Consider the following 22,851-nt stretch of genomic DNA (forward strand, 5'->3'; position numbering starts at 1 on the left):
TCCAGGAGTCTAGCACTGGGTAAGTGCAGGGGTGGATGAGAAGATGAGGCCCTGAGGATGTGGGAAGAGTGGTTGAGGGTCTTGTTGGATAGGCCATTGGGGGAAGGAGCGTCCACAGGGACAGACTTTGATGGAGTGAGTGGGGTCAACCAATATGGCTGCAAACGGCACAGATGAAGACTTTGATGAGATGGCCGACCGTAAAGGATTGCTTGGTTTGCAGACTTAAATACTTGGTGTACTGACAATCCTGCCAGAAAGCCTGTGATCAATGCCTGATTTGATTTGATTTATTGTCACATGTATTGGTATACAGTGAAAAGTATTGTTTCTTGTACAAACAATGCATACCGTACATAGGGAAGGAAGGAGAGATTGCAGAATATAATGTTACAGTTATAGCAAGGTGTAGAAAAAAGATCTACTTAATACGAGGAATGTCCATTCAAACGTCTGATGGTAGTAGGGAAGAAACTGTTCTTGAGCTGGTTGGTACGTGACCTCAAACTTTGGTATATTTTTCCTGACGGAAGAAGGTGGAAGAGAATATGTCCAGGGTGCGTGGGGTCCTTAATTATGCTGACTGCCTTTCTGAGGCAGCGGGAATTATAGATAGAATCAATGGATGGTCGCAGGGCCCCACACTAACTCACTATTGGCCGAGGTCACATGCTCCCATGCAATTGGCCCCCAGCTGGTCATGTGAACACCAGGCCTACCCCTTAAAGGCACCACACTATTACAAGCACCTAGAAGGACAATGGCAGCAGATGCATGGGAACACCACCACCTGCAAGCTCCCCACCAAGCCACACACCATCCTGATTTGGAAATATATATCCATTATGTGGGTGTACCTACACCACATGGACTGCAGTGCTTCATGGTGGCGGCTCCCCATCACAATCTCAAGGGCAATTAGGGATGGACAAAAAAATGCTGGACAAGCCGCAGATGCCTAGGCCCCAAAGGAGTTTTTAAAAAACCTTTCTTGAAAAATGTTGTCAAATTTGCCAGTCTCCATTTCTCTAGCACCTCCCTGATCCTAGGGAAGATTGGAGCATTGTGGCAAACCCTTCCGCCATCTCCACCCCAATTTACTTTAGCAACCTGCGATGAAAGCTATCGTGATCAGATGAATTGTTCACTTAGAATCATAGAATTTAAAGAGCAGAAGGAGGCCAATCAGCCCATCTAGCCTGCACCAGCCCTTGGAAAGAACACCCCACTTAATCCCGCGCCTCCACCCTATCCCCGTAACCCCACCTAACCTTTTGGACACGACTTTAGCATGGCCAATCCACCTAACCTGCACAACTTTGGACTGTAGGAGGAAACCGGAGCACCCGGAGGAAGCCCACCCAGACACGGGGAGGAAGTGCAAACTCCACACAGACAGTCACCCGAGTCAGAATTGAACACGGGTCCCTGGAGCTCTGAAGCAGCAGTGTTATTTTTTAATAAACATTTTATTGAGGTATTTTTTGGGATTATAACAACACAATAAACAATATACATGAAACTATAAACATAGTGCAAAAGCCGTCTCCCTCCCTTACAGGTCCCATCTTTATTAACCCCCTACTCTAATCTAAATTAACACCCCCCCCCCCCTCTTCTGCTGACGATTAAATTTCCGCGAAGTAGTTGACGAACGGTTGCCACCTCCGGGCGAACCCTGACAGTGACCCTCTCAAGGCGAACTTGATTTTCTCCAAACAGAGAAAGCTAGCCATGTCCGATAGCCAGGTCTCCGACTTCGGGGGCTATGAGTCCCTCCAAGCTAATAGTCTCCGTCTCCGGGCTACCAGAGAAGCAAAGGCCAGAACGTCTGCCTCTTTCTCCTCCTGGATTCCCGGGTCTTCCGAAAATCGCCACCTCTGGACTCAGCGCCACTCTTGTTTTTAACACCATGGACATCTGCAAACCCCTGCCAAAATCCCCTAATCTTGGGACATGCTCAGAACATGTGGACATGGTTCGCTGGTCCTCCCGCACATTTTGCACACCTGTCTTCCACCCCAAAGAATCTGCTCATCCGGGCCACTGTCATGTGAGCCCGGTGAACGACCTAAATTGTATCAGGCTGAGCCTGGCACATGTTGCGGATGCGCTGACTCGAATCAACGTGTCCACCTATAGACCATCTTCTATCTCTCCTCCCAGCTCCTCCTCCCACTTGCGCTTCAGCTCCTCGGTCTGCGTCTCCTCTAACCCCCATAAATTAATTGTTAATGTCCGAGACGCTCCTTTCTCCTACCCACCCACTGGAAACTACTCTGTCCTGAATCCCCATTAGCGGTAGGAGCGGGAAGGTTGACACCTATTTAGGTAGGAAGTCCCGCACCTGCAGATACCTGAATTTGTTTCCCCTCGCCAACCCAAACTTCTCCTCCAGTGCCCTCATACTCGGAAGCTCACCTCTATAAACATATCCCCCGTCCTCCCAATCCCTGCTCTTCGCAATATCCGGAACCCCCCATTCATACTTCCCGGGGCAAACCGGTGATTATTACAGATTTGGGACCAGACCGATGCTCCCTCTGCTCCTACATGTCTCTTCCATTGCCCCCAGACTTTCAGGGCCGCCACTACCACGGGGGTGGTGGAGTACCGTGCCAGCGGGAATGGCAGAGGCGCAGTTACCAACACCCCGAAACTGAAGCCCTTGCATGAATCCGCCTTCATACGCTCCCATGCAGACCCCTCCCCCACCATCCACTTCCTGATCATGGCTATATTCGCCGTCCAGTAATAGTTACTAAAATTTGGCAGCGCCAGCCCGCCCTCTCCCTGACTCCGCTCAAGCATTACCTTCCTTACCCGCGGGTCTTGCTGCCCAAACAAAGCCAAAGATCACTTTGTTGACCCGTTTAAAAAAGAACCACGGAATAAAGATGGGAAGACTTTGAAACACGAACCTCCCTACCTTCCAGGAGCATCATGATCACATTTAACAACCTTCTTACATTGGCCACCAACTGCCTACCCTTAACAAACCCCGTCTGGTCCTCCCCAATAACGTCCGGAACATAATCCTCAATCCTGGAGGACAAAATTTTGGCCAGCAGTTTGGCGTCCACATTCAACAGGGATATCGGCCTGTAGGACCCACACAGTTCCGGGTTCTTGTCCTGCTTCAGAATCAACGAAATCGAGGCCTGTGACACATCAGGGGCAGCACCCTCTTTCCCTTGCCTCATTGAACATCCTCATCAACACCGGCCCCAATATCCCAGAGAACGTTTTATAAAACTCCACTGGCTACCCGTCCGGCCCCGGGGCATTACCCGCCTGCATGACCTCCAGACCCTCCACTATGTCTTCCAACCCGATCGGGGTCCCCAGCCCTTCTACCAGCTCCCCATCCACCTTTGGGAAATTCAGCCCCCCAAGAATTGCTTCATCCCCTCCGGCCCCGAAGGGAGTTCCGACCTCTACAGCCGACTGTAGAAATCCCTAAAGACCTTATTCACCCCTGCTGAATCTCCAAACATGTTCCCATCTCCGTCATTTACTTTCCCTATCTCCCTGGTTGCCTCCCTCTTTCTAAGCTGCTGTGCAAGCACTCTGCTGGCCTTCTCTCCATACTCATAGATCACCCCCCTCGCCTTTATCATCTGCTCCACCACTCTCCCTGTGGTTAACAAGCCGAACTCCGCCTGTAGCCTCTGCCGTTCCCTTAAAAGCCCTGCCTCTGGGGTCTCCGCATACCTCCTATCGATCTGTAGTATCTCCTTTACCAGTCGGTCCGTCTCTGCCCTGTCCACCTTCTTCCTATGGCCCATATCAAGATCAGCTCCCCTCTGACCACCGTCTTCAGTGCTTTCCAGACCACCGCTGCTGAAATTTCCCCCATGTCGTTGACCTGCAGGTAGTTCTGAATACATTTCCTCAGCCGCTTGCAAACCCCTTCGTCAGCCAAAAGGCCCACATCTCACCTCCAGTGCGGGCGCTGGTTACTGTCTTTACTAACCTGCAGATCAACCCAGTGCGGAACATGGCCTGAGATTGCGATCGCCGAGTACCCCGTGTCCACCACCCCTGCCAGTAAGGCCCTGCTCAAAATGCAGAAATCGATCTGGGAGTACACTTTATGCATGTGTGAGTAGAAGGAGAACTCCTTCACCCTCGGCTGCCCAAATCTCCATGGATCCACCCCCCCCCCTCCATTTGCTCCATGAACCCTTTTAGTTCCTTTGCCATTGCTGGCACCCTGCCCGTTTTTGAGCTTGACTGGTCCAAGCCAGGGTCAATAACTGTGTTGAAGTCCCCTCCCAAGACCAACCTGTGCGAGTCCAGGTCCGGTATCTTCCCCAGCATCCTCTTTATAAACTCCACATCATCCCAATTTGGCACATACACATTTACTAATACCACCTGCACCCCCTGCAGTTTCCCACTGACCATAATGTACCAACCTCCCACATCCGAAACTATTCTCCCCGCCTCAAACACACCCGTTTATTGATCAGGACCGCGACCCCTCTAGTCTTTGAATCCAGTCCCAAGTGAAAGACCTGACTGACCCAGCCTTTCCTCAAACTAATGTGGTCAGTTACTCTGAGGTGCGTCTTCTGCAACATTACCACGTCCGTCTTCAGTCCCCTAAGAGGCGCGAACACACGTGTCCTCTTGACCGGCCCATTTAACCGTCGAACATACCAGGTGATCAGCCTAGTTGAGGGTCTCATTGCCCCTCCCCCCTTCGCCGATCAGCCATCCCCTTTTTTGGGCCCACCTCCAGCCGATGCTCCGTGCCTCCACAGGCCCGCCCCCAGGCAGCCTCTGCCCCAACCTCCTCTCTGTCCCTTGGCCCAAGTCTCTCCCTTGTCAGCAGAACATTTTCCCCTCCTCCCCCCCGTAACAACACTCTGTAACCCAACCCCTTTGATAAACCGAACATATGCACACACCCCACAGCGCTTCCGTGAGCTAGCCCGCCCAGCTAGCCTGGTGGCCCCCATCCCTGGTGCCAGATAGTCCCCCACCTATTGTTCCCTCCCCCCCGCTGATACAAACATACTCCAACATCAAACAATCCCCACACAATTGCCCGACAGAAAAACACCAAAATCTAAACAAGCACATCTCCATCCCCCAACAGTGCAAATAAAAACCTTAACTCACTCAGCTCTGCCAATGGTCCCAAATCAATACAAAAGGCATTACAAACAGCTTCCACAAAACGAAAAACGAGAAACTTTTTTTTTTTTTTTAAAACAGAGAAACAAAAAGAAAAAATAACCATGAGCATTGCAGCAAAGTTCAAAAGTTCTCAGTCCACCACCAGGCCTTTCCTTTTCACAAAGTCCAACGCGTCCTCAGGCGACTCAAAATAAAAGTACTCATCCTCGTATGTGACCCAGAGACGAGCCAGATACAACAGTCCGAACTTCACTATTTTCTTAAAAGGGATCGACCTAATCTGGTTGAAGCTTGCTCTTCCCCTGGCCACCTCCACACTCGGGTCTTGGTAGACCCGCAGGATACTATTGTCCCACTTACAGCTCCGTGTCTGCTTGGCCCACTGTAGAATGCGCTCCTTATCCAAGTACCTGTGGAATCTCACCACCATTGCCCTCGGGGGGGGTCTCCCGTTCGCAGCTTCCTAACGAGTGCTCTGTGAGCCCTGTCCACCTCCAAGGGTCGGGAGAACGCCCCATCCCCTAGCAGCTTCTCCAACATATCTGCGATGTATGCACCAGCAACCACTCCTTCGGACCCCTCCGGGAGCCCAACGATTCTCAAGTTCTGCCGGTGGGTCCTATTCTCTAGGTATTCCACCTTCTCCAAGAGCTTCGTCTGCTGGTCTCTCAGCATCCCCACCTCCAACTCCACCGCAGTTTGATGTTCCTCCTGCTCAGCCAGCGCCTTCTCCACCTTCTGGATCACCCGATGTTGGGTGCCCAATCTAAGCTCCAGCCGTTCAATTGACTCTTTTATCGGGTCCAAGCAGTCCCAACTCTGCTCAGCAAAACCTTCCTGAATAACCTGCATCAACTGCTCCGTTGACCGCTGGGTCGACAAACCAGAGGTCTGGTCCTCCGCCATGCTGTCTCCTGCTGCAGCTTCAGCCCAAGCCTTCTCTGTCTTTCTGTTTCTGCCTTTATGAGCACTTCTAATCCTTCTCTCCATGCATCGATGTGGGAATTCAGTACACAATCACCTCTGTCTTCAGTTTTACAGTTCAAGTCCGGTAGAAAATCGGGGGAAAAGGTCCAAAATTCCGACGCGGGTGGGAGCCACCAAATGTGTGACTTATTCCTTCATAGCCGCCACCGGAAGCCCCTGAAGCAGCAGTGTTAACCACTGTGCTACCGTGGCTCCCTTTAATCATAGCCAGGCTTTGTAGTCAATTTTCACCATGACCATTATTTCCCCTGCTTCTACCAATAGTTTGTCAGCATCCTCTTCCTTAGTAAACACCGGTACAAAGTATTCATTTGAGAATTCTAGCCTTGCTTTGTACCTCTAAGCATACATCATCTTCTTTGTCCCCATCAGGGCCAACCCATCCTCTTACTATTTACATAGAATTTACAGTGCAGAAGGAGGTCATTCGGCCCATCGTGTCTGCACCGGCTCTTGGAAAGAGCACCCTACCCAAGGTAAACACCTCCACCCTATCCACATAACCCAGTAACCATCCCAACACTAAGGGCAATTTTGGACACGAAGGGCAATTTAGCATGGCCAATCCACCTAACCTGCACATCTTTGGACTGTGGGAGGAAACCGGAGCCACTGGAGGAAACCCACGCACACACGGGGAGGATGGGCAGACATCTGAGAGAAGATTTTTGGATTGCCTTTTATGTTAATGTGAATTCTATTCTCATATTCTCTCTTTTTCAGTCTTATTTTCCTCTTCACTTCCCCTCTCAACCCCATTGTATTTGACCTGGTTCTTGTTTGAAGAATTCACCTGACATGCATGGACCCTCTTTTTCTCTCTTATCATATTCTCTATCTTCTTGGGGAAGCAAATAAGATTGGAACACCTGAAAGATATCATGAGGGAAGATGGAAAGGAGCATAAAAAGAAATAGTGAAGAATTTTAGAAATGTATAAAAGCCAGAGAATGATTCAAAATAGGCATGTTCAATTAGCAAAAGTGAGTGATATGGAGGAAGCATCAGGGATGGGAGAGATTCGAGACGAGCACTTTGCCTCGATTTTCGTGAAGGCTCTGGTAGTGGCAATGAAAGGGTACAAGAGGAGGAAATGGAGTAATTAGATAGGATAGCTATAGACAAGGAATTAGTACTGAAAAATTAATGGCATTCAATGCAGTAAAGTCCTTAGGCAAGCATTCTGGAGTCTCGAGGGATGCCAGAGAGGAAATAGCAGAGCCACTGAAAACAATCTTTCAAATATCCTTGGATATAAAAGTTACACCAGAGGATTGGAGGGCAGACAATCCAACACCCCTGTTAAAAAGCGACAATGTGGTAAAGCAGGTAACATCAGTAGTGACTAAACCTCTAGCAAAAATAATGCGGGATAAAACTAAGACGGAAAGATATTGGCTAATTAAAGACAACCAACACAGATTTGTCAAAGTCAAGAACTGTCAGGGTTCTTTGAGGAACTAACGAGTTTATTGATAAATGATGTGCAGTGCATGTTGTGCATGCGGATTTTCAAAAACAATTTGTTACGGTGCTGCAGGGTTAACCTCTTTATCAAGGTATGGTATGAATAAACAAAGAATTCATGCACATATAAAAGCAAAATACTGTGGATGCTCGAGATCCAAAATAAAAACAGGAGATGCTGGTAAAACAGAAAGTGCAAGAATCTGTACATCTTTCCCAGCAGTCTGGATGGGAAGTTAGTTAAAGAAGGGGTGGGGGGGGAAAAAAAGAGTTTTTTAAAAATTACTCAAAATACTCAGCATATATGTTTGCACTAGAGAGACAAAAACAGTGCTATTAATATAGGCCTCAATGTACAAAATACATAAGTGGTCAGGACATGAGGATCACGGATATAGTATTAAAATCTGAAGACACCAATTAAATAGAGATTATGGCTAATAGTGAGAAGGTCTGTGAGTCATTTTAATAGTTTAGCTGGTAGATGCTGAAAGATCCAGCTCTTGGCCTGTAACATTGTAGGTAGCAGATGAGGAACATAACAGCCATGATAGAATGGCGGAGCAAACATGGTGGGCCGAATAGCCTAATTCTGTTCCTATATCTGATGAACTTATGTCATATAGCTTTTGTGTTAGAACCGTATGGATGGTGGAAATGCCTGTCCCATACGTAGGAGTTTCACAATAAAGGGAGAGGCAAATCTAGGACAGATGTGGCCTCAGCTTTGACCTCTTTGGGCCTCGCTGACCCTGGTCCTCTCCCCTCCTAGATTCACCTGGGTTACTGTGGCTTCCCACAATCAGGTCCTGTTGATGCCATTGGGATGCAACATGCATAGGTTAAAAACAAAAATCAACTTTCAGTGCGCTCGTCCCCATAACCTTGGATTGGGTCCATAAAGATAAATTAATCTAGATTTTGTTTCAAAGCACTCATCAACTTAGTCTGCCAGAAAGGCAGAAGAAATTCAGGTCAAGGGAAAGGGAAAAGAACATGGATGGGTGAGAGGTCGCATTTGTGGAATCCAAAAACAATCTTGATTTCTTCCAGTTTAGATGTGTAGATATTTTCCCCTCCCTGACCTGTTTGCCAAAATATTAGGAAGGAAACTCTTGACAGATAGCAAAGATAGATTTTTGTTATTGTTCAACAAGATGATGAATGGTTTAATGGAAATGTTAAAATTTGTCTCTTAAAAAACAGATTATTGAGATGTTTAAAAGCAATTTTAGAGTGGAATTTGTTTTCAATTATAACGACCAGTATGTGCTTGTGGTGTAGTCATTCCCTGTACGTTTAATAGCGAAGGGAAAGGAATGTTATTTTTCCTGATTAAATTTCTTACTTGCGGGGTGTCCCTTGGCCTCAAGGATTTTCTTTTAAGATTGCTTGATAAGCTGCCGGTAACAAACAGTGGGTTCTCTATTCCAGTGCTCCAGCAACCAGACCAGCAAAATAAATTTATATGGAATATTTTTCCAATTAAAGTCCAGCGTGATACAGAGCCATCCAGACTAGGCATGTTTTCGGTTCAATACCAGACTGTGATGAATTAGCTGATCTCAGCTGTGCAGGCACAGGCACGACAGCTCACTTTAGTGCGTTAAGCTAGGGACAGGAGAAAAAAACAACTCTTGATTACTATCCAGTTACCTGAGCTGGACAAACCCATGTGTGTCGATAGGAAGCACACATTGGACAAAATTGGGCTCCATTGTAAGATCCTCCAATGATTAAGACTGCCCATATTCACCTGCAATACTCGTACTTGAAGACCGTTCATCTGTGTAACATCAATCGCTGCCTTTGAAGCTATGCTTAATGGACTGGTGCTTTGTCTGTGACCCAGTTGAAATCCTTTACACTGAGGGAATCGGAGAAACGATTACTCTTAACATTGTGCTGCATTTCACAAGTCAGGATTTGTGTCCTTCAAATAAAAGTTTAAATTATTTTTCCAACAGTGGCTTTTCCTCTGACTCCTCTCCTGTCGGGGTGGGTGAGTGGGGGAGTATCATAGAATCATAGAATCATAGAAGTTTACAGCATGGAAACAGGCCCTTCGGCCCAACCAGTCCATGCCGCCCAGTTTTTACCATTAAGCTAGTCCCAGTTGCCCGCACTTGGCCCATAACCCTCTATACCCATCTTACCCATGTAACTATCTAAATGTTTTTTAAAAGACACAATTGTACCCGCCTCTACTACTACCTCTGGCAGCCCATTCCAGACACTCACTACCCTCTGAGTGAAGAAATTGCCCCTCTGGGCCCTTCTGAATCTCTCCCCTCTCACCTTAAACCTATGCCCTCTAGTTTTAGACTTCCCTACCTTTTTGAAAAGATGTTGACTATCTACCTTATCTATGCCCCCCATTATTTTATAGACCTCTATAAGATCACCCCTAAGCCTCCTACGCTCCAAGGAAAAAAGTCCCAGTCTATCCAGCCTCTCCTTATAACTCAAACCATCAAGTCCCGGCAACATCCTAGTAAATCTTTTCTGCACTCTTTCCAGTTTAATAATATCCTTCCTATAATAGGGTGACCAGAACTGCACACAGTATTCCGAGTGTGGCCGTACCAGTGTCTTGTACAACTTCAACAAGACATCCCAACTCCTGTATTCAATGTTCTGACAAATGAAACCAAGCATGCCGAATGCCTTCTTCACCACCCTGTCCACCTGCGACTCCACCTTCAAGGAGCTATGAACCTGTACTCCTAGATCTCTTTGTTCTATAACTCTCCCCAACGCCATACCATTAACTGAGTAGGTCCTGGCCTGATTCGATCTGCCAAAATGCATCACCTCACATTTATCTAAATTAAACTCCATCTGCCATTCGTCGGCCCACTGGCCTAATTGATCAAGATCCCGTTGCAATCCTAGATAACCTTCTTCACTATCCACTGTGCCACCAATCTTGGTGTCATCTGCAAACTTACTAACCATGCCTCCTAAATTCTCATCCAAATCATTAATATAAATCACAAATAACAGTGGACCCAGCACCGATCCCTGAGGCACACCATTGGTCACAGGCCTCCAGTTTGAAAAACAACCCTCTACAACCACCCTCTGCTTTCTGTCGTCAAGCCAATTTTGAATCCAATTGGCAACCTCACCCTGGATCCCGTGAGCTTTAACCTTCTGTAACAACCTACCATGCGGTACCTTGTCAAAGGCTTTGCTAAAGTCCATGTAGACAACGTCTACTGCACTGCCCTCATCTACCTTCTTGGTCACCCCCTCAAAAAACTCAATCAAATTTGTGAGACATGATTTTCCACGCACAAAGCCATGCTGACTGCCCCGAATCAGTCCTTGCCTCTCTAAATGCTTGTAGATCCTGTCTCTCAGAATACCTTCTAGCAACTTACCTACTACAGACGTTAGGCTCACCGGTCTGTAGTTCCCAGGCTTTTCCCTGCTGCCCTTCTTAAACAAGGGCACAACATTCGCCACTCTCCAATCTTCAGGCACCTCACCTGTGGCTGCCGATGATTCAAATATCTCTGTTAGGGGACCCGCAATTTCCTCCCTAGCCTCCCACAACACCCTGGGATACATTTCATCAGGTCCCGGGGATTTATCTACCTTGATACGCTTTAAGACTTCCAGCACCTCCTCCTCTGTAATATGCACACTTCTCAAGACATCACTATTTATTTCCCCTAGTTTCCTAACATCCATGCCTTTCTCCACCGTGAATACCGATAAGAAATATTCATTCAGGATCTCACCCAACTCTTGTGGCTCTGCACATAGATGCCCTTGTTGATCCTTAAGAGGCCCTACTCTGTCCCTAGTTACTCTTTTCCCCTTTATGTATTTGTAGAATCTCTTTGGATTCTCCCTTGCATTATTTGCCAAAGCAATTTCATGTCCCCTTTTTGCCCTCCTGATTTCCCTCTTAACTCTATTTCGACAATCTCGATACTCTTCAAGGGATCCACTTGATCCCAGTTGCTTATGTACGTCATAGGCCTCCTTCTTCTTTTTGACCAGAGTCTCAATATCTCGAGTCATCCAGGGTTCCCTACTTCTACCCGCCTTACCCTTCACTCTAAAGGGAATGTGCTTACCCTGCACCCTGGTTAACACATTTTTAAAAGCCTCCCATTTACCAGCCGTCCCTTTGCCTGCCAACAGTCTCCCCCAATCTACCTCTGCAAGTTCCTGTCTGATACCATCAAAATTGGCCTTGCCCCAATTAAGAATTTTAACTCTTGGGCCAGACCTATCATTCTCCATAGCTATCTTAAAACTAATGGAGTTATGGTCACTTGTCCCAAAGTGATCCCTCACTAGCACTTCTGTCACTTGCCCTTCCTTATTTCCCAAGACGAGGTCAAGTTTTGCCCCCTCTCTAGTCGATCCATCCACATACTGAATGAGAAATTCCTCCTGAATACACTCAACAAATTTCCCTCCATCCAAGCCCCTAATGCTCTGGCTGTCCCAGTCAATGTTGGGAAAGTTAAAGCCCCCTACTACTACCACCCTATTATTCTTGCAGCTATCTGTAATCTCCTTACATATTTGCTCCTCAATTTCCCGCTGACTATTTGGGGGCCTGTAGTACAGTCCTACCAAGGTGATCTCTCCCTTCTTATTTTTCAGTTCCACCCATATAGACTCAGTGGGCGAACCCTCGGATATATCCCCTCTAAGTACTGCCGTGATGTTCTCCCTAATCAAAAACGCCACTCCCCCTCCTCTCTTACCTCCTGTTCTATCCTTTCTATAGCATCTGTACCCCGGAACATTGAGCTGCCAGTCCTGCCCCTCCCTTAGCCATGTTTCAGTCATAGCTATAATATCCCAGTCCCATGTGCCCGTCCATGCCCTGAGTTCATCCGCTTTGCCCGTCAGGCCCCTTGCATTGAAATAAATGCAGTTTAATGTAGACCTTCCTTGCTCTCTGCCCTGCTTTCTCAGGTCATGCTTTACACACTCTCCCTTCCTGCCTTTTGTTTCTGTCCCCACTGACTTCCTACATCGGTTCCCATCCCCCTGCCACATTAGTTTAAACCCTCCCCAACTGCACTAGCAAACACACCCCCGAGAACATTGGTTCCGGTCCCACCCAGATGCAGACCGTCCGATTTGTACAGGTCCCACCTCCCCCAGAACCGGTCACAATGTCCCAGGAATTTGAAACCCTCCCTCTTGCACCATCTCTCAAGCCACATATTCATCCTAGCTATCCTGTCATTCCTACTCTGACTATCACGTGGCACTGGTAGCAATCCTGAGATTACTACCTTTGAGGTCCTACTTTTTAGTTTAACTCCTAACTCCCTAAATTCAGCTTGTAGGACCTCATCCCGTTTTTTACCTATATCGTTGGTGCCTATATGCACCACGACAGCTGGCTGTTCACCCTCCCCCTCCAGAATGCCCTGCAGCCGCTCCGAGACATCCTTGACCCTTGCACCAGGGAGGCAACATACCAACCTGGATTCTCGTTTGCGTCCACAGAAACGCCTGTCTATTCCCCTTACAATTGAATCCCCTATCACTATAGCTCTGCCACTCTTTTTCCCGCCCTTCTGTGCAGCAGAGCCAGCCACGGTGCCATGAACCTTCCCCTGGTGAGCCATCTCCCCCAACAGTTTCCAAAACGGTAAATCTGTTTTGGAGGGAGATGACCGCAGGGGATCCCTGCACTGCCTTCCTACTCTTCCTCTGTCTGTTGGTCACCCATTCCCTATCTGCCTCAGTAATTTTAATCTGCGGTGTGACCAACTCACTGAATGTGCGATCCACAACTTCCTCAGCATCGCGGATGCTCCAAAGTGAGTCCATCCGCAGCTCCAGAGCCGTCAAGCGGTCTAACAGGAGCTGCAGTTGGACACACTTCTTGCAGATGAAGGAGTCAGGGACACCAGAAGGGTCCCTGACTTGCCACATCTCACAAGAGGAGCATGACACGGGTCTGAGCTCTCCTGCCATGACTTAAACCTGAAGTTAAATTTGAACTACACTACACAGCTAAGAGAAAGTCAAAGAGAGAGAAATCACTTACCAGTTACACGCCAATCACTCACCTGCTGGCTGTGATGTAATTGCTCCCGAGGCTCCCTCACAGGTCTGCTCCTCTGCACCTCCTTAAGATGAGCACCAAATTCACTTAACTAGTTAATTAATTTACTTAATTCATTGGATTTTTTTTGGGGGGGGGGGGAGGGGGGGACGGACTCAACCCCAAACACCAAACTCCAAAAAAACAAACACAGCCCTCACTCACCTCTTACCCGAACTCAGCCTTACCCAAACTTAGATACACTCTGTTTGCCTCCAGCACTCTGTTTCTATTGGCACTTCAGCCACACCTTTTGTATTCTTCCTGATTTACAGTCAGCCAATAGGCCTGCTCCCAAAACTGATCTCCCGAAACTAACAGCTGACCTGCAAGGTAAGGAAGTTGTTAATCAGTACTTACCTCACCCAGGCAGCGACCTTTTATTCTGTCCCCTCTGCCTCGCAGCTCCCGCGCTTTTTCAAACTCCCGCGCTGTTTCCAAGGTCCCGGCTCCCTCTCTCTCCCGAACAGCTGACCTGCAAGGTAAGGAAGTTGTTAATCAGGTATGTTCAAAGGTACCTCACCAAGAGTCTGTTTTTAGCGCATGAGATTAGGTGGCAGACTTTGACTGTTAATTCAATCACAACCAAGACAATCCAGAGCTGCAGAAAACATTGCATAACCCCTGAAAACAGACGCAGGACCACAATGCACTATTAACCTTTACCTGTTGCCTGTGATGCAGATTAAAAGCAAACTGCCTGTCCATTTTAATTATTCTATCGTGCAGTCCCAGATCTGAACATGCTGTTGAGTGGCTGCATGCCACAGCACAGGACACATGTTTGTGTGAGATAAACAACACTTCAAGATAGCCTGCACCACATGAAGACAGCCTGCAACTTTTAAAAGGGTTTGGTTGGAACAGGAACTGGAAGCAGCTGAGGAGGAGAGTTTGACCTGCAAGAAGAGTGACTAATTGGGCAATGGTAGAAAGAGCATGCTCCAAGGCTACATACACATGCGGCCTAGGGCTACGAGGAGGAGGAGAGAGGTCCACAAGAGGCCATGGTCCTTTTCTGGAGAGACATTGTGAAGATAGTTGGGCTAGATAGCAATCATGACCAATGACTAGAGTCTAGCACCGAGGACCTGGATAGAATGTCACAGGACGTTCAATGTCCACAAACAAGTGTTCAAGGCCATGAATGTATCTTCAAGTTCAGTGTCCTTGCAACTGAGGAGCTCAATCAAGGAATTTAGGTGTCTACTGTCAGACTGTCACATTCAGATTTGAATTGACCCATGCACTGCACTTTTGGAATATTTGGAAACCTTGTGCCCTGGAAGCCATACCTAGTCCACAATGCATGTGCAGTGTCTCATGGACCATCTTGCATGGCAAGGTGACACAGTGATCAGCAATGCTGTTCACAGCACCAGGGATGTAGATTCGATTCCGGCCTTGGGTGGCTGTCGTGTGGAGTTTGCACATTCTCCCAGGTTTCCTCCAGGTGCTCGGGTTTCCTCCCACAGTCCAAATATATGCAGTTTAGATGGATTGGCCATGCTAAATTTCCCCTTAGGCATCAAAGATGTGCAGATTTGGTGGAGGTACAAGGATAGGGCGGGAGAGGGCCTAGGTAGGGTACTCTTGCGGAAGTTCAGTGCAGAATGGGCTAAATGGCCTCCTTCTGCACTGTAGGGTTTCTATTATATATCCTGCTGCCGTAGTCCCTAAAAGGTGTGATCCCCCTTCCCTTCTTACCTTCCTCTGACCGCAATGACACCAACTCAAATGTGACCTCAAGTCCCAATGTGTAATCACATCAAAACGCTGCACGCTTTGAGAGATTCATGACCTTTTCAATAAATCTTTATTACTGTTTTCAGTTGAACATGGATCTAAATGCTCACATGTTAAAAAGATTAGGGTGCAATATGAGTCCAGCCTCTAACTCCTTCTACACATCCTCTGACTCCTCCCCTGTCAATTGTTTTCTCAGCTCTTTTTAACTGTATCATTGCATATGGTCTTAACATGGTGGTGCTGCGCTTGAACTTTGAGACCAGCCTTCAGCCTCCCCCTGCACCCCCATAACATGCAGTTGGACCTCCCTCCAATCACTCTCTAGCTTCCCCCTGTGACCCTCGAGCCCATTGTAATCGTTGCGGACATTTCTGTCCACCCTCCCAGATCCACCACTGCAGACGTACCTATGCCCCATGTGGACCTCACCCCATCCCAATCTTGAGGTAGACTGTGCCATCACAGAGACATAACAATAGTCTCTCTGGGTAGTTTGCAGCCCTGCCTGTGTCCCACAATAGTCTCTCCAGATACAATGTAGCCCTGAAAGCCCATCTTACCCTGATCTGTGGGAGGCCACACATCTGATAGCAATAAAACCTCAGTTGGATTCAACTATCGTCTTTGTCCAATTCGGCCTCAATTTATGGCCATCAGTTTCTAAGGATTGACTTCCGTATCAAACCGGATCGCCTGCAGCTGGATCCTCACTCAAGCGACGCCAGAAAGGACTTCCAGCACTGGCTAGCTTGCTTCGAAGCGTATATCAACGCGGCGCCAACCCCTGTTCCGGAGGCTCAGAAGATTCAGATTTTATATTCCAGGTTGAGCTCCAAAGTCTTTCCATTAATCCAGGACGCGCCGAACTACACCGAAGCCATGACTCTACTCAAGGACAACTACGCACAGAAAACGAACATGCTCTTCGCCAGGCGCGCACTCACCACTCGCTCTCAACTCCCTGGTGAGTCGATAGAAGACTTCTGGCGGGCCCTAATCCCACTAGTCCGGGACTGTGACTGTCAGGCCTTACGGCCATGGAACACCCAGAGCTCCTTATGCGGGATGCTTTTGTAACTGGAATTGGGTCAGATCTCATGCGCTAGCGGCTCCTAGAAGGGCCACGCGCGACTTCGCAGAGACTAAAACGCTAGCGCTTTCCATGACGGTTGCCCTGTGCAACGTCCATTCCTACACCCCCAGCTACGCAACCCACCCCTCCTATGCTTCGTGGACCCCACAGACAGCCGCCCCAGCGGAAGCGCTGCCCACCCAATACGCCTGCGCTGCACGCCAGCCAGCGAACACCAGGGGGCCTCAATGCTATTTTTGCGGCCAACAGAAGCACCCCCGCCAACGCTGCCCGGCCCGCGCTGCCCTTTGTAAAGCCTGCGGTGTGCCAGGCCCGCTCAGTAGCCACTATCGCCCTCACCCTCCTCGGTCACGGACAATGCTCGCCGCCATCCCCCCCCTCAGACCACGTGCGGCCAGTGGGCGCCGCCATCTTCCCATCCGCGCAACACGTGCGTTTCATGGGCACCGCCATCTTGTTCCACCCCCGCATCGTGGGTTCCATGGGCGCCGCCAACTTGTCTACCCCTCAGCAAATGGGCACCACCAGCGTTCCAGGACCCGGGCTCACCAGCCGCCCCATTACCCGACGACCCATCAAGACTCGCCTCCATGTCAATCGACCAGTCTCGTCCGCATAACCTGACCAACGCATCCACCAGCGTGAAAGTCGACGGACATGTAACCTCCTGCCTGCTGGACTCCGGGAGCACCGAAAGCTTCATACACCCGGATATGGTAAGGATCTGCTCCCTCACGATACACCCCGCCTACCAAAAAATCTCCCTGGCCTCTGGATCCCATTGCGTAGTGATCTGGGGGTACTGTACAGTCACGCTCACGGTCCAGTGCGTAGAATCCAGCGGCTTCCACCTCTACGTCATCCCTAACCTCTGCGCTGTACTAATCCTCGGCCTGGACGTCCAGTGCAACCTCCAGAGCCTAACACTGAAATTCAGCGGGCCCTTACCACCCCTTACTGTGTGTGGCCTCGCGACCCTAAAGGTCGACCCACCTTCCCTCTTTGCCAATCTAACTCCAGATTGCAAACCCCCGTTGCCACCAGGAGCAGACGGTACAGCACCCAGGACAAGACCTTCATCAGGTCCGAAGTCCACCAGCTGCTTCGGGAAGGCATGATCGAGGCCAGCAACAGCCCCTGGAGAGCTCAAGTGGTAGTAGTTAAAACTGGGGAGAAACACCGAATGGTCGTGGACTACAGCCAGACCATCAACCGGTACGCGCAGCTTGACGCGTACCCCCTCCCGCGCATATCTGACATGGTTAACCAGATTGCGCAGTACCGGGTCTTCTCAACGGTAGACCTGAAATCCGCCTACCACCAGCTTCCCATCCATAAATTGGACCGTCCATACACCGCCTTTGAGGCAGATGGCTGCCTATACCACTTCCTTCGGGTCCCCTTCGGCATCACAAACAGGATCTCGGTCTTCCAAAGGGAGATGGACTGAATGGTTGACCGGTACGGGTTGCGGGCCACCTTTCCGTACCTAGACAACGTCACCATCTGTGGCCATGATCAGCAGGACCACGACGCCAACCTTGCTAAATTTCTCCACACCGCTACTCTCCTAAACCTCACTTACAACAAGGAGAAGTGCGTGTTCAGCACAAACCGCTTCGCCATCCTCGGCTATGTGGTCCAGAACGGAGTTCTGGGGCCCAATCCCTCATGGAGCTCCCCCTCCCCCACTGCCCCAAGGCCCTCAAACGCTGTCTGGGGTTATTTTCATACTACGCTCAGTGGGTCCCAAACTATGCGGACAAGGCCCGCCCACTCATACAGTCCAGCCAGTTTCCCCTGACGGCCGAGGCCCAACAGGCCTTCACCCGGATCAGAGCTGATATTGCCAAGGCCACAATGCACGCTGTAGATGAGACACTGCCCTTCCAAGTAGAAAGCGACGCATCAGACGTCGCCCTTGCCGCCACCCTCAATCAGGCAGTCAGGCCCGTGGCATTCTTCTCCCGTACCCTTCATGCCTCAGAAATTCGGCACTCATCCGTCGAAAAGGAGGCCCAAGTTATCGTTGAAGCTGTGCGGCATTGGAGGCATTACCTGGCTGGCAGGAGATTCACTCTCCTCACGGACCAACGGTCGGTAGCCTTCATGTTCAACAACACACTGCGGGGCAAGATCAAAAATGATAAAATCTTGCGATGGAGAATCGAGCTCTCCACCTATAATTACGAGATTATGTATCGCCCGGTAAACTCAACGAACCTCCAGACGCCCTATCACGAGGTACATGTGCCAGCGCACAAGTAGACCGACTCCGGGCCCTGCACGACAACCTTTGTCACCCAGGAGTCACACGGTTGTACCACATCATTAAAGCACAAAATCTGCCCTACTCCGTCGAGAAGTAAGGACAATCACCAGGGACTGCCAGGTCTGTGCGGAGTGCAAGCCGCACTTCTACCGGCCGGACCGCGTGCGCCTGGTGAAGGCCTCCCGCCCCTTTGAATGCCTCAGCATTGACTTCAAAGGCCCCCTCTCCTCCACCGACCATCACACATATTTCCTCAGTGTGATCGACGAATACTCCAGGTTCCCCTTTGTCATCCCCATGCCCCAACATGACGTCTGCCACCGTCATTAAAGCCCTCAACACAATCTTTACTTTGTTCGGTTTCCCAGCCTACATCCACAGTGACAGGGGATCCTCATTCATGAGTGATGAGCTGCGTCAGTTCCTGCTCAGCAGGGGTATCACCTCCAGCAGAACGACAAGCTACAACCCCGGGGAAACGGAAAGGGAGAATGGGATGGTATGGAGGGCCGTCCAGCTGGCCCTACGGTCCAGAAACCTCCCGACCTCCCACTGGCAGGAGGTCCTCCCTGATGCACTCCACTCCATTCGCTCTTTACTCTGCACTGCCACTAACAATACACCCCAGGAAGTCCACATCCGGGGTGTCGCTCCCGACTTGGCTCACAGCTCCGGTAACCATGCTTCCCCGTAAGCACGTCCGACTCCACAAGGCGGACCCGTTGGTGGAAGGGTGCACTTGCTCCACGCAAATCCCCAGTACGCCTATGTGGTGTTCCCCGATAGCCGCCAGGATATTGTCTCCCTCAGGGACCTGGCACCAGCAGGTTCCACCCACTCACTACCCCCTTCGCCCCCGGTGCCACCCTCCCCTCCCCCGTCACTCACAACAGCATCCCCCCCCCCCCCCCCCCCCAGGACCGTCCATCCCCAGTCTGCCCACGCCCGATGGTGAAGAGGATTTTGGCACGCTCCCGGAGTCACCTTCGACCAGATCAGCACCAACATCGCCGACACCACTGCGTCGCTTCCAGAGGAACATCAAGGCCCCGGACCAGCTAAACTTCTGACCGTTCAACCGGACATCAAAGGACATTTATTTGCTCAAATCTTGTAACTATTAACTCATTGTTGTATATAGTTATCCACCACCCCCACCGGACTCAATTTTTAACAGCGGGTGAATGTGGTAAACCACTGTTGAACCTGTATTAGATGTTGTACGGTAGGACCTGCACTACAGGTTCACCGGTAGCCCCTGCCTGCTGGCTCCACCCAGAAGGTGGGGTATAAATATGCGTGTTCTCCAGCTAGCAGCCATTTCGCCAGCTGCTGTGGGAGGCCACACATCTGATAGCAATAAAGCCTCAGTTGGATTCAACTATCGTCTTTGTCCAATTTATCGTGCCTCACTGACCAATCTGGGAAGGCACTGCTCCAGCTGCATGCTGGGATGTCTGTTCAGAAAACTGATTTCAAAATAAGTTAAGGTTAGCTAAAGTCTGTGCATTGTTAATTACATTTTAATGGCTTTAAATTATGGTATACATCTCCTTTAAAAACAAAATTTGCTGATTTTAATATGTCAACTCAACTTTGCCATAACTCTAGCGTGATAACAATTTAAAGGAAATGCCTCGGTTCACCAAATTAGTAACAGTGAGGTCCTATTTCCTCAATAACCACATTTTCTACCTGTCTCTGTCAACACACTGCAACAAATTCATCGGGATGATGAGATCAGAAATATACCAGATTGAGTCTGCTGGTCCAAAGTTACACAGGGGCTAATATTCCTGGAATTATAGTAACAACGACAAGTGTTATGTGCTTGGGAAGATGTTGAAAGCAGACAGGCAACTGCAGTGAGAAAGCATGAATCCTCACTTTAGATTCCATTTAAGGTAGATGAAAATGGTGTGGAAGACAATTTGTTATTGTAGTAACCATGGAGTAATGGGGAATGTAAGACAATAGCTGCATCTGTGTTTGCCAGGTGCTGCACCCAAAGATGGCAACCAGCCCAGAAATACCTGCAGCCACACATTCTTTCAGAAGCCTGTGCTTCCCTGGTAGACAGAAAACTTCGGCTCAGTTCCAAATGTATTGCATTTTATTTCCCTCTTCAAGCATTAGCATGCTGCTGAGATAATAGAAGCCCAACGGAAAGCATGTAGTATGCAAGATATATTTATTTGTTATTTTCAGGAAGGTCTGTCAGGTATGTATGCAGTGCACATAAGCCACATATAACCCTGCACAAGTGAATTTGTAATATTAATGTATTAGTGTATGGGAATGCAGGGATGTTGATACATGTGTGTGTGTGTACATGTATAAGCTCGAACTTGTCTGTGCATACAAGTTTATTTTCTACAACTTTCAACAAGTTGAACTCCAACACACTCCTGGCTGACCTCTCTTTAGTAACATGGAAATCATCTAAACTCAGCAGCCCATGTTCTTACTCACACCAAATCTCAGTCATCTGTCATCCCATGCTCATGATTAAGAAATGGCTTAATTTTAAAATTCTCATCCTTGTTTTCAAATCCTTCCGTGGTCTTGTCCAACATTATCTCGATAATTGGTTCCAGCTCTACAACCCACTGATGTCTTGAACATCCCAGATTTTATTCACTGCACAATTCGTGGCCATACCTTCAGCAACATATAGGTTCTAAGTCCTGGACTTCCCTCCCTAAAGCCTTTTTGTCACTTCCTTCAAAATGCTCCTCAAAATCTACCTCAACCAAGCTTTTGGCTATATGTCCTAATGTTGCCTCATGTGCTTCCGTGTTTAATTTTATTTATCATGCTCCTGTTAACGGTACTTTATAAATGTAATTTCTTGCTAATTTTATTTCTACTGATTTGAAATTTCTTTAACTATCTATATGTTCTCAACACAGCTACACCATCAGTGGAGGAGATCCAAAATGTATTTATGCAGGAACAGCTCTCCAAGAAGGAACAACCAGTTCGGACAGGTATTTCTATTTCCCCATTTTACTGATGCTCCATTTTAAAAGTATACAAGACCACTCAGACATACGCATCTAGTGATGATTGATAACTCTTGACCCATCAAAAGACGTTAACTGTTTTCTGCTGAGAAAAAGAGGAAGTGAAAGCACTTAACTCCTTGATGTTTATAAACATTGAGGTTAGTTTCAAAGCAGGGTACACGAGATGTATTCAAGCGTGAAGGGAAATTAAATAAACAATCCTAACACCGGCTGTCTGGAAGCTATTACCAGGTTAATTGCAGCCTACTAAAGCTTTTTCTCTTTGAAAGTGAATAGAAGTTTAGCAGATCAAATGATCGGAGGGGATTTAAAGCCTCAAATGTTGGTTTGACTTTCTATGAGGTAACACTCTGCTAATTTCTACACCTCTGTCTGAGGCAGCAGGTGTAAGGAACAAGTGAGTGGAATAGCAGAGATTTGTCACTGTTTCTGCCTGAACTGCGCTTTAACATCCAGGTCGGGGGCCTGATGGGGGTGGGGGAGTATTTCTGATGTGGGGGTCTCTGATGGGGTCCCCGATATGGGGGGTTTCTCATGGGGGATCTCAGATGGGGGGTCTCTAATATGGGAGCCTGATGGGTGAGTGTGATGAGTCCCTTCTGGGGGTTTCTGGTGGTGGTCTCTGGTGGGGAGTCTGATGGCTGGGGGTGGGGTGTATATGAATTTTGTTGCAATGAAGAGGGGGTCCTCCGATGGACTTTGGGGCACCTACATTAAATACATACCCCCTTGGCCCACCGCAATGTCTCCCCCACCAGGGCCATGTTGGCAAATACTTACACCAATCCAAGTCTGCAGAAATCCCCGTCCAGAGGGTTGGACCATCATGGAGGCATGGAGAATCTGGTGTCCAGCCCGTTAATTGGATGCAAATGAGTTCAAATGACCAATTTGGATACTCCCTCTCATGCGGGGCATTAACCCTCGATGCCGCCGCCAGTGGGGGACTGGAGCAAGCGCCAATCCTGCTTTGTGTGTGACATGAGATTCTCCACCGCCTCGGGAACTCCAT

General features: G+C 48.7%; 1 long non-coding RNA gene across 1 annotated transcript in view; it reads right to left on the reverse strand.

Annotated features, from left to right (window-relative positions):
* Positions 1 to 14,154, reverse strand: part of LOC140422783 (uncharacterized) — a 35,631-nt gene extending 21,477 nt beyond the window's left edge. Inside the window, exons 1-2 of the long non-coding RNA XR_011947604.1 lie at positions 14,057 to 14,154; positions 9,359 to 9,469 (exon numbers count right to left, since the gene is read on the reverse strand). This is a non-coding gene — a long non-coding RNA (uncharacterized lncRNA). The remainder of the gene's footprint in view (positions 1 to 9,358; positions 9,470 to 14,056) is intronic.
* Positions 14,155 to 22,851: the final 8,697 nt, after the last annotated feature.

Source organism: Scyliorhinus torazame, chromosome 5, assembly GCF_047496885.1.
Source record: "Scyliorhinus torazame isolate Kashiwa2021f chromosome 5, sScyTor2.1, whole genome shotgun sequence".
NCBI lineage: Eukaryota > Metazoa > Chordata > Chondrichthyes > Carcharhiniformes > Scyliorhinidae > Scyliorhinus > Scyliorhinus torazame.